The sequence below is a fragment of the Neovison vison genome, chromosome 7 (assembly GCF_020171115.1).
Source record: "Neovison vison isolate M4711 chromosome 7, ASM_NN_V1, whole genome shotgun sequence".
Taxonomy (NCBI): domain Eukaryota; kingdom Metazoa; phylum Chordata; class Mammalia; order Carnivora; family Mustelidae; genus Neogale; species Neogale vison.
Window position 1 is genome coordinate 165851828 of NC_058097.1, and position 11679 is coordinate 165863506.

The following is an 11679-nucleotide window of genomic DNA, read 5'->3' on the forward strand; positions in this document are numbered from 1 at the left end:
CACGGTACGGACCAGTTCTCAGTGTTGGATACACATTACTCTTTCGGTCCTGACACATGGTGTGTGCTCACCTCCTACACAGATGCATGCATGTCATGTATAGATGCGCAGACTTAGTGCTTTTGTCTCATCTAGATAATAAGCTTCACGTAGTGGATGAATGAATTCTTTGCATACAGACCCAGTCTAGACAAAACTTGGCGCACTGATGAAACATACATATATTTTCCATATTAATTGGGAGTCCAGTCTCGGCTTCCTTTTAAGAGTATCTGGGCCCTGTAAAGTCGTCTCCTTCAGTAAAATACACTAATTAGACCCGGGGTGGGAATAAGCCTCGACTGGCTGGTAACTAATTGGATGATCTTTTCAGTGTGATGGAAATGTTCCCAAACTGGATCGTGGTGATGATGTGCTGTAAATTTACTAAAACTCATTGTACACTTCGGTGAGTTTTGCAGCATGTAAATTATACCTAATTAAAGTTGTTTTAAAGTATTAGGCAAAGTTGCTTGGTCTTACTCTTTACAACTCAAGTTTTAATGCTGAGCTGCGGCCCTGACTGCATGTCTCCATTTAAGGCTGCCCCAAAACAGACCCAGATGAAGACTTAGACTGATGGAAGACCTGGAATTCTCAACCTTCCTATTCCCTCCAAAGAGGCCAGCGTAACCTACAGCTCACTTATGCTATACATTCTTTTCAGATACAGGCCCACCTACTTGAAGTAGTTCTCACTTGCAGGAGGCCAACTCTACAAATATTTCTCCATCACGATCACAGATTATGAAGAAGCTTGAGTGTAATGTACTGGAAAAGCTAGCAGATCTCAGGGGCCTCAACTGTAAAAAATCAAAACTAAGATTTTTGAATTTCCTTCAAGTGATTCTCTCTATTCAGCAGGTAGGGTCATCTTTCAGTGTCTTCTGATTGTTCTTAGGATAAAGACAAAAATCTTAATCCTAACTGTAGTTTTAAGGACTGCCATGATTTGCCCTGGCCCACTTCTGTAACCTCATCAGCTCTACATTTCATTCCCTTATTTGTGCCAAGCTCTCTTCCACTCCAGGACCTTCCCCCTTTTTTCTTCTTTGCCTGCTCTGCTCCCTCTAAACTTTGCTGGGCCAGCTGTAACTCGTCCTTCGTAATGGCCTTTGGTGAGTGGTTATCTGGGTTTAAGCCCCACTTCTGTTGGTTTCTAGGTTTTGTTTGACTTTAGTCAGGGCTTGACTGTACATCAGTTTAATCTATAAAATGAAAATAATAGTGTTATTAAAAGATTACTGTAAAATAATTCAAGTAAGGTTACCATGGCTGTTACAGGCTGAGTTGTCTGCCTCCAAAATTCATATGAGGTCCTAATCCTCAGGACCTCCCAAGTGTGACCATATTTGGAGATAGGGTCTTTAAAAAGATAACTAAGTTAGAATGAGGCCATTAGAGTGGACCCTAATCCAATATGATGGGTGTCCTTATAAGACAAATATAGACGTAGACAGGGACAGAGGAAGACCTTGTGAAGACACAGGGAGAAGATGGCTATAAATCAAGGAGAAAGGCCCCAGAAGAAACCAACGCTGCTTACACCTTGCTGTTAGACCTCTTAACCTCGAAAATTGTGAGAAAATAGATTTCTGTGGTACTTTGTTGTGGGAGCCCCAGCATTCTAATACACTGGCATATGCTGAGTATTCAATAAATGTCAGGTATTATTTCTCAAGGAAGCATTTCCTGAACTAGTTCAGGACCCCTTTAGTGAATTCTTCCAGCTCCCAGTGTTTTCCTTTATGGAATCTTGCACAGTTTGTAACTACATATTTGTGCTTTTTCTTTCTAACTTCTTGGTTATCTCATGCTAGATTGTAAGGTCTATGAGAACAGAGACCACGCCTATATTACCCATTATTATTGCCATCAACAGCACAGTTCCCTGCTCATATACATAACAATGTGATGCATATTTGAAATTTGTTAAGAGAGTAGATCTTAAAAGTTCTCATCACAAGAAAAAAAGTGTTGTAACTATGGTGACATGTTAAACAAGACTTACGTGGTCATAATTTCACAATATATACAAATACTGAATCATTTATGTTGTATATCTGAAACTAATGTTATATGTGAATTATACCTCAATAAACAAAGGAAAAAGACCTACCATCAAAAAAACCTCCAGATTTTGGGACCAAATTAATGAATCTTTAAATGAAAAGCCTTCCAACATTCAATATCATAATAGCTAACCTATATTGAGACCTGACTATATACCAAATGCCTGACACCTGGATATCATCTGATTTAATCACAAGTTCCTATAGTAAGGCACTTGTTACTATTTTATGAATGAAAGAAACTGGACTAAGATTACATAGTTAGCCAACGGGAAGCCAAGACTATCTGTGAGACATTAGCCACCATGCTAGCCCACCTCTATATTTCAATTGTTCCATATGAACCGGTATAAATATATACACATAAGATCATAATCTAAAAGAGCTTAAATTAGGTAACTAATAAAATAGTTACTCAAAATCATCAACAACAACAGCCAGAGATGGGAGAAGTAAGGAATGAGAGGGAAGGTGCCGTTTTCCTGTACCCAAATAAAAGAAAATGTATTGGGCGCCTGGGTGGCTCAGTGGGTTAGGCCTCTGCCTTTGGCTCGGGTCGTGATCTCAGGGTCCTGGGATTGGGCCCCGCCTCGGGCTCTCTGCTTGGCAGGGAGTCTGCTTACCCCTCTCTCTCCGCCTGCCACTCTGTCTACTTGTGATCTCTCTCTCCATCAGGTGGATAAATAAAATCTTTGAAAAAAAAAAAAAAAGAAAATGTATTATCATTGAATTCAGCAAATACTTCCTGAGGAACTACTGTGTGCCCAGCCTTACATACAATACAAAGAAAGGAAAGACCCAGCCCTTGCCTGGTTAGAGCATTTATTCTTACACGAACACAAGTAACAATGATGTATTATTCACTGCATTAGGGTACAAAGTACTGGGGGTAGGGTTGACAGATTTAGCAATAAAACAAGATGCCCAGTTGAATTTGAATTTCAGGTAAACAGTAAAATCCATTAGAAACAATTGTTTATCTGAAATTCAAATTTAACTGGGTGTCCTGTATTTTTCCCGGTAACTGGAGAAGTGATAGAATTCCAGTTGGAACAGAAGCAAAGACAAGAGAGGCAGGAAAGCACATAGAAGGATTCAGAGAACAAGTTGTGGATGTATTTAGAAGAAAAAAATGAGGAATAGGGATAGGAAATCAGGTCAGAAAAGTAGGTGAAGCCATATTGTGAAGGTCTTGAGAGCCAGGAGGGAAGGAGGAAGAGGAGCTAGTAAAAGACCAAGCAGAAAGGCAGGTAGAGAACCAAAGGAGGAGAATGCAATGTTCTAGGAAGCAACAAAGAAGACTTCCAATGAGAAAGGGACAAGCTAATAGGTCTACGCTTCATATGTCAATCCTGTGAGGAGGTTCAGTAGGAACAGGACTGTGAAGGTAATGAGGTGGTACTTTTTTTACCCATCAGATTAACAAACTTCAAAAAGTTTCAAAATAAGCAGTGTTGGTGAGGATCAGGAGAAATAAGACACTCCAGTGGGAATATAGATTACCTTAACCTCGTGAAGGCAATTTGACAAACTAAAGAATTAATATAATACACTTAAGACCCATGCTATTTGTTTTTTATTGCACACCAGATGCTCTTCTAAGCAGTTTTTGTATATTATCCAGTTTTCATATATTATCCAGTTTTCACAGCAACCCTAAGACAGAGGTACTGTGACAGATGGGGAAACTGTAGCACAGAGTGGCTAAGTGCACCTAAGTAGGAAGTCCAGAGCTGGCACTTGGCTCTAGGCTCCATTCTATTACAATATACTGAATCGCTTCTCGGCCTTTTGGCTAAGATCAAGTGTATTAGAATATACTGGCCTTCTCAGTGAAAAGTCTAAAATACAACTACTCTAAGACAGAAAGTCCCTTTCTAGGAATATGTTCTACCAGAATATTCACACATGGGGGCAAAGACAGTTGAACAGAGTTATTCACTGCAGCATGGTTTGAAAAACAACCTGAAGGTCCGACAGTAGGAGCCTAATTAAATATCGGTACAACCTTAGCCTGGAAAACTATGCAGCTCTTAGAAAGAATGAGGCTGATCTATATGTCTGCATATTTCTGAGGGATACAGTTATCGATCAATATTTATCAATCTCTGAGATACATAGGTGAAAAAAGCAAGATGTAGAACAACGTGTGCTGCTAAGGGGGTTAGTAATGATTATAGAGGTACACATACACACACCTATGCTTGCACGTAGAAAGATGATCTTCGAACAGATGGGTGCCGAGAGGATCTAGAAAACAGCCATCTCTGGAAGAGAGAGCTCAGTCACATGTGGGAGGGAGGGAGGCTTACCTTCACCTTCTTCCCTTTGGTGCTGTTTGAGTGTTTTCTCTTGTGCCTGCCCTGCCTTTTCAAAACAAACCAAGTTTTTTTTAGGTTCGATTTTATTTTATTTATTTATTTATTTATTTATGTTTTTTAGGTTTTAAAAAAGGGATCACAGCAGCCAGTGACTATAAAGCACTCCCCACTTTATTATGTGCCCCCACATGCATGTTGTTTTTTCATTTAAATTCAGTTAGCCAACATATAGTACACCATTAGTTTCAGATGTAGTGTTTAACAAATTATCAGTTGTGTACAACCCCTAGTGCTCATCACCTCACGTGCTCTCCTTCATGCCCATCACCCAGTTTTACCCTAGGGGCACCCGCACCACAGTGCTCATACCAGCGGTGTCCACGGTAGCCACACTCTGGAGAGAGCCGAGCTGTCCATTGACAGCTGAATGGATAAACAAGACCAGATATAGATATACAATGGAATATTACTCAGCCATCATAAAGGATGAATGCTTACCATTTGCACTGACGTGACTGGAACTGGAGGGGATTATGCTGAAGGAAATAAGTCAATCAGAGAAAGACCATTATCATATGGTTTCACTCATATGTGTAATATAAGAAAGCACATGCATGTTTTTGGTTTTTTTTTTTTTTTTTAATCCTCAGTCTTTGAGGAAAGACTTTTTTTTTTTTTTTTTTTTTATTTATTGGAGAGAGAGAGACAGTGAGAGAGAGAATGAGCGAGGAGAAGGTCAGAGAGCGAAGCAGACTCCCCATGGAGCTGGGAGCCTGATGTGGGACTCCATCCCGGGACTCCAGGATCACGCCCTGAGCCGGAGGCAGTCGTTTAACCAACTGCGCCACCCAGGCGTCCCGAGGAAAGACTTATTTATTCCTTTCTGGAGAGTTCTTTTACAGACATGAAATACCCTTTCAGAGATGCCCTTCTGGAACAGAGTCTGGACCAGCAGGGCTACTGCAGTGGCGCTTTTGTGATTCTTAGCGAGAGCCAGAGGCCTGGGCAGGGCAGGCCTATGGGGTTAGCGGTCTCAGCACGTGGGCTCCCCCAGTAATGAAGTCACCCCAACCTGATGGGCAGGCTTTTTTTTTCCCTCTTTTTTTAAGATTTGAGAGAGAGTGTGGATGGGGGGAGGGATAGAAGGAGAAGCAGACATCCTGCCGACCAGGGCCTGACATGGGACTCGATCCTAGGATCCTGAGATCATGACCTGAGCTGAAGGCAGATGCTTAACGACTGAGCCACCCAGGCACCCCAGCCAGGCTTTTATAAACAGTTGCAGCAATGTGACCAGGGGAGAACAGAGCAACTAGGGGTTAATGGGCAGGAGGAAGGATGGGTGGCCATGGTCTTTAAAGGCATTTGGTAAAGAAAAGGAGAGAAGCATGTAGTCATGAGGGTGGAGGGCAGGGGCTCTTAGGAGAAAGGCAAACTCAGAGAGATTGTGTGACCAGTTAATGATGGAATGAGCTGGGTCTTTGCCAATCTCAAGTCAAGGCTTTTATCTTAGCTCTGCCATGGGAAAACCATGCCTCCTTAGGCAAATTATTTTTTTTCATTTTTTAAATGTAGGTATTGCATAGTATTTGAATACAAGTCTTGACGTTAAAAAAATTCATGTAATATGAATAACATAAAAGCCCCCATCAGCCCTACTCAGTTTCATTTCTCTTACGAAAGGTAAGTACTGTACCAGATTGCTGTGGGCTCTTCAGATGCTTTTCTCTCCCACGATTATGCCTAAGGTACAATATATATGTGATACACATACATAGGGTATAACATATGTAATATCTACATAGCAGTGCAAATCTATGATACTACGTTTGGAAGCACAATTTGGCTTATGGAACTGAGGTCATTCTATGTATGTGTATTTATGTACATATGTATGTGCAATTTTTTTAAGTTTAAAATATGTCTTGGAGCTATTTTCAGATAAGTACATATAGATGTACTGTTTTTTATAGCTGCTGCGTCATATTCCATAGTACACAGTTAGCACAGCTTATTTAAGCATACTACTGTTAGTGAATTGTAAAGCTTCTTATACATTTTTACCAACACGAACAATACTGCAATAAATATCCTTGTACATGCTTTCATGTGCAAATATTCCTTGTGTTTTTCTATGTGTTAGATATTTAGGTACCTAGAAATTGGGTTGCTGGGATAAAGGGTATGTATGCACAATTAAAATGTTGATGCCTACTACCTAACTGTCCTCCAAAATGTGCATACTCACTTAGATTTCCATCAACAATATAAAGGAGCACCCTTTTCTCTGTATAGCAGCTCTGGACACTACCAAACTTAAGTTTTTGCCAATTTGATGAGTGAAAAATAACTCGTTTTATTTTTCCTATCCTCAGTCACTAGCCAGGATCTTTTCATATCCAGGATCTTTTCATATCCTAATTGATAATTTGTTGTTCTTTTTCTTCTTCTGGAAATTGTTCACATCTGCAAAGGATATTTCAATTATTTCACGGGCATCTGTCCCTTTCCCTCTGCCATTGTATAGCAGAAATTCCATCTGGGTAGGATAGACCCTGTTCCCAGCTCTAGAGAGTGCCATAATCTAACCAGTATAATCTCACCCCCATTTTCCATGTGATTAAGGTAAAAGCTCTGTGGATCTAGGCCTAAATCAATCAAGCGGGAACATATATCCCTCAAGTAGAATAGACACAATGCCTAGGGCTCACAGTCTTTTTAAGACTTAAGAAAGTTCCTTAATTTTTTTTTGAATCAGAAGAAAAAAAAAAGAACTTTTAGGTTAAAGAGGATGCTTTCTTATACGTTATGAATTGAATTGTGTTGTCTCCTCTCCCCCAAATTCATATGCTGAAATCCTGATCCCCAGTGCAATAGAGTGTGACAGTATTTGAAGATAGGACTTTTAGGGAGGTAAGTAAGGTTAAATGGGGTCATAAGACTGAGACCCCGATCCCACAGGTATCCCAAGGGATACCCAAAAGTTCTCTCTCTCCACGTCCACACAGAAGAACAGCCATGTGAGGACACAGCAAGGCGGCAGCTACGTGAAAGCCAGGAAGAGAGGTCTTACCAGATGCTTATTCTAACAGCACCTCCATCCATAAACCCCTTTTCCTTTGCTTCCCTTTGCTATGCAGAAGCTTTTCATTTTGACGTCGCCCCACTTTTTACTTTCGCTATTGTTGCTTTTTGGTGTCAAATACAAAAAATCATTGCCAAGACCAATGCCAAGGAACTTACCCCTGGTTTTTCTTCTAGGAGTTTTACGGTTTCAGGTTTTATGTTCCAAGTCTTCAATGCATTTTGAGTTATTGTGTGTGGTGCAAGCTAGCAGTCTGGTTTCAGTCTTGTACATGTGGTGGTCCAGTCTTCACAGCACTGTTTATTGAAGAGACTGTCCTTTCTGCATTTGTATATTGTTAGTTCCTTTGCTGAAAACTGATTGAGTGTGTGTATATATATATATATATATATATATATATATATATGGGTTTATTTCTGGTCTGTAGTCTGTTCCATTGCTCTATTGAGTCTGCTTTGAGGCCCTTACCATACTATTTTGATTACTACAGCTTTGTAATATCGTTTGAAATCGGCAAAGAGTGGGGGAGGTGAGGAGGTCTTACCAGACACTAACTGACAGCACTTTTTGATCTCAAGAACTGTCAGAAAATAAATTTCTGTTGTTTAAGCCACCCAGTTTGCAGTATTTTGTATGGCAGCCTAAAATGACTAATACAATACATAGTAGTCATTACTCATTTTTACCACTAGTACAGTCTTATAACATAATAAAAAATAGTTTTAAGAAAATTTTATGGAGGAAGGGGTTCATGAACGCAGAAGTGTTTAGGGCCCACAGAAGGCAGGCCCACAATTAGCCCTGCAGTCAGATTCTGGCATTCTCCTGGTGCAGGCCTTTCGAGTCGTGGCAGGGAAAGAAGACAGCTCAGGGTGGTTAGGTGTGCTAATATAAGGCCTGGCCCGGCTGAAGCCACCTTGCTGTTACAAGGGAAGCTGACATTCAGGAGAGAGCAGGATAAAGGTCACTGAAAATGCAATCTGAGCTCTGGGCCCTCCTGCATAAAAAACTGAAGAAAAAAAATTTGGAGGGACACCTGGGTGGCTCAGTCCGTTAAGCGTCAACTCTTGGTTTCAGCTCAGGTCATGATCTCATGGGTCGTGAGACTGAGCCCCGAATCAGGCTCTCCCCAACCCTCAGCTCAGAGGGGGAGTCGGCTTGGGATTCTCTCCCTCTGCCCCTCCTCTCCTATCTCTCTCTCTCTCAAATAAATAAATAAATAAAATGCTAAATAAAAATTTTATTTTAGGGGCGCCTGGGTGGCTCAGTGGGTTAGGCCGCTGCCTTCGGCTCAGGTCGTGATCTCAGGGTCCTGGGATGGAGTCCCGCGTCGGGCTCTCTGCTCAGCGGGGAGCCTGCTTCCCTCTCTCTCTCTCTCTGCCTGCCTCTCCATCTACTTGTGATTTCTCTCTGTCAAATAAATAAATAAATAATCTTTTAAAAAATTTTATTTTAAAATTTTTATTAAAGATTTTATTTATTTATTTGAGAGAAAAGCAGAGTGAGAGAAAAAGAAATTGAGCACAAGCTGGGGGGCAAGGAAAGCGGAGAGGGTGAAGCCAACTCTTCGCTGAGCAGGGAGCCTGATGCGGGTTGGATCCCAGGAGTCTGGGACCATGACCTGAGCCAAAGGTAAACGCTTAACTGACTGAGCCATCCAGATGCCCCAACACTTATTTTTTAAAAGATTTTATTTAATTATTTGAGAGAGAGAGAGAGCGAGCGCACAAGCCAGGGGGAGGGGCAGAGAGAAAAGCAGGCTCCCAGCTGAGCAGGGAGCCCCATGCGATGTAAAGCTCGATCCCACATCCCTGGGATCATGACCTGAGCTGAAGACAGATGTTGAACCGACTGAGCCACCCAGGCGCCCCTCTAAAACTTATTTGTAATAAAAGTAGCCCTTTATTCCACCCCTTTCTGTATGTTGTAGTGGCAATCCCCCCTCGATTCTTCTGGATGCCTCCATGTGTGTCCTTTTTTTTTTTTTTTTTTTAAGATTTTATTTGTTTATTTGACAGAGATTACAAGTAGGCAGAGAGGCAGGCGGGAGGCAGGAGGTGTGTGTTGGGTGGGGGGAAACGGACTCCCTGCTGAGCAGAGAGCTGGAAGCCCTGACTCGATCCTAGGATCCTGAGATCATGTCCTGAGCTGAAGACAGAGGCTTAACCCACTGAGCCACCCAGGCGCCCCCATATGTATCTTAATATCTTTATAACTGCTCTAGATTTCATGTGTCTTACTATCTTTATAATTGCTATGGATTTTTTTTATTCTAATAACAAATGACAAATGTAAACTGACAAATGCAAAGTGCCTAATAAATGGATGTTAGAAATCATCAAAGCAACCCAGTGAGGAGAATATTCTTACTGCTCTTATTCTCCCAGTGAGGAAGCAGGAGCAGCAGAGAGGCTGCTCCTTTCGCGAGATTTCACACCTTGTTAGTGGCTGGAGCCAGGATGCAAATCCTGGGCCACGATCTTAACCACAGTGATTTATGTAACTACCTGCAATCATAATTTTGAAAACTGCTGGTCGGAATGTAGCACAGTAGGACTTGCTGAGGATAAGCAAGTTAGGGCGTGGTGACCACGGGCACCCAGATTCAGCCAAAGGACTTGGAAAAGGGTTGCCTGATAAATTTCCCAACACCTAGATAAATTTGGGTTTCAGAGAAATCACGCATAATTTTTTTTATTAACATATAATGTATTATTAGCCCCAGGGGTTATGTGAATTGTGAATCTGTGAATGTGATCTGTGAATCGCCAGGTTTACACACTTCACAGCACTCACCATAGCACATACCTTCTATCACGCATAATTTTTAGTGTAAGTATGTACCAACCAAAAATTTATGTGTCATATGTATGAAATTCATATTTAGCTAGAGGTCCTGCGTTTTTTATTTGCTAAATGAGAATCCCAGAAACTAAGGGCGTGATTCCAGCAGAGTTTAGGCCGCAAGAAGGAGCAGGCAATTAGAGCATCTGTGAGGGCCTGTGGTAAAGCCAACCCCTACCCCTAGGGGGCAGTAGAGGACAGGGTGGGGCAGGAGCAGGGGCTGGTGGCGGGTGGAGCGCAGGCCTAGGAAAGGGCCTTGGGAACGCTGTACAGCTCCAATCAAACCACAAAAGAAGTAATAGCTCACAGGAAAAGAACAGCTCCTGCATGGCTGATAAACGTGAAAAGAGGCTCAATCCCATTCATAATTAAATGAATAAACCTAAAATAAAATGAGATCTTTTCCACCTCTCCAGTTGGCAAAAATAAAAATATCAGTAAAAGGGTTAATAACACTCAGTGTCGTGAAAGTGTGAGGAACCTGGTGCCGTCATCGCTGGATTAATATCAAAACTAAAAATGCATGCTGCCGTGAGCCAATGACTGAACTTTTAGGGATTTATTAAGCAGATGTGCTCATGTGAAGATATTCATTGTCGTACTAACCAAAACCAAAACAAATGGCCCAAATCCTCACCCAAAGGGAACTAACAAGCAGTAACAGGTCCAGGTAACGGAATACTGGGCAGCTGTTTAAAGAATGCCGTAGATTTGCTTGTGTATAAATTTGCTGGTGAATGGCGTATCCGTGTTGGTGAGGAAAGGGTTCTGGGATATTCTGCCGGGTGAGTAAAGCAAGATGCAGACCACTGTATGTAGTTTTTTCCAATCTGTTTGTAATGGAGAGAGGAGGGATGAGACCTACTTATAAATTCATTGCACATGTTTGAGACACTATCCAAAAAACCATCCACAATGGTTCTCCTTGAGGAGGGCGGGTGGGGGTCCAGGATGGGAAGGAAAGTTACTGTGCACTGTGCAGGTTTTACTTTTCATCATCATCATCATCATCATTATTTTTTTTTTAATATTTTATTTATTTATTTGACAGAGAGATCACAAGTAGGCAGAGAGGCAGGCGGGGGGGAGGGAAGCGGGCTCCCTGCTGAGCAGAGAGCCCGATGCGGGGCTCGATCCGAGGACCCTGAGATTATGACCTGAGCTGAAGGCAGAGGCTTTAACCCACTGAGCCACCCAGGCACCCCATATCATCATCATTATTAACCACAAGTAGGTACTACCTAGAAATTTAAAATAAAGAACTTTGAAAAAACAAAGACTGACAAAGTCAGACTAAGAAGTAGAAGGAAAAGTGTCT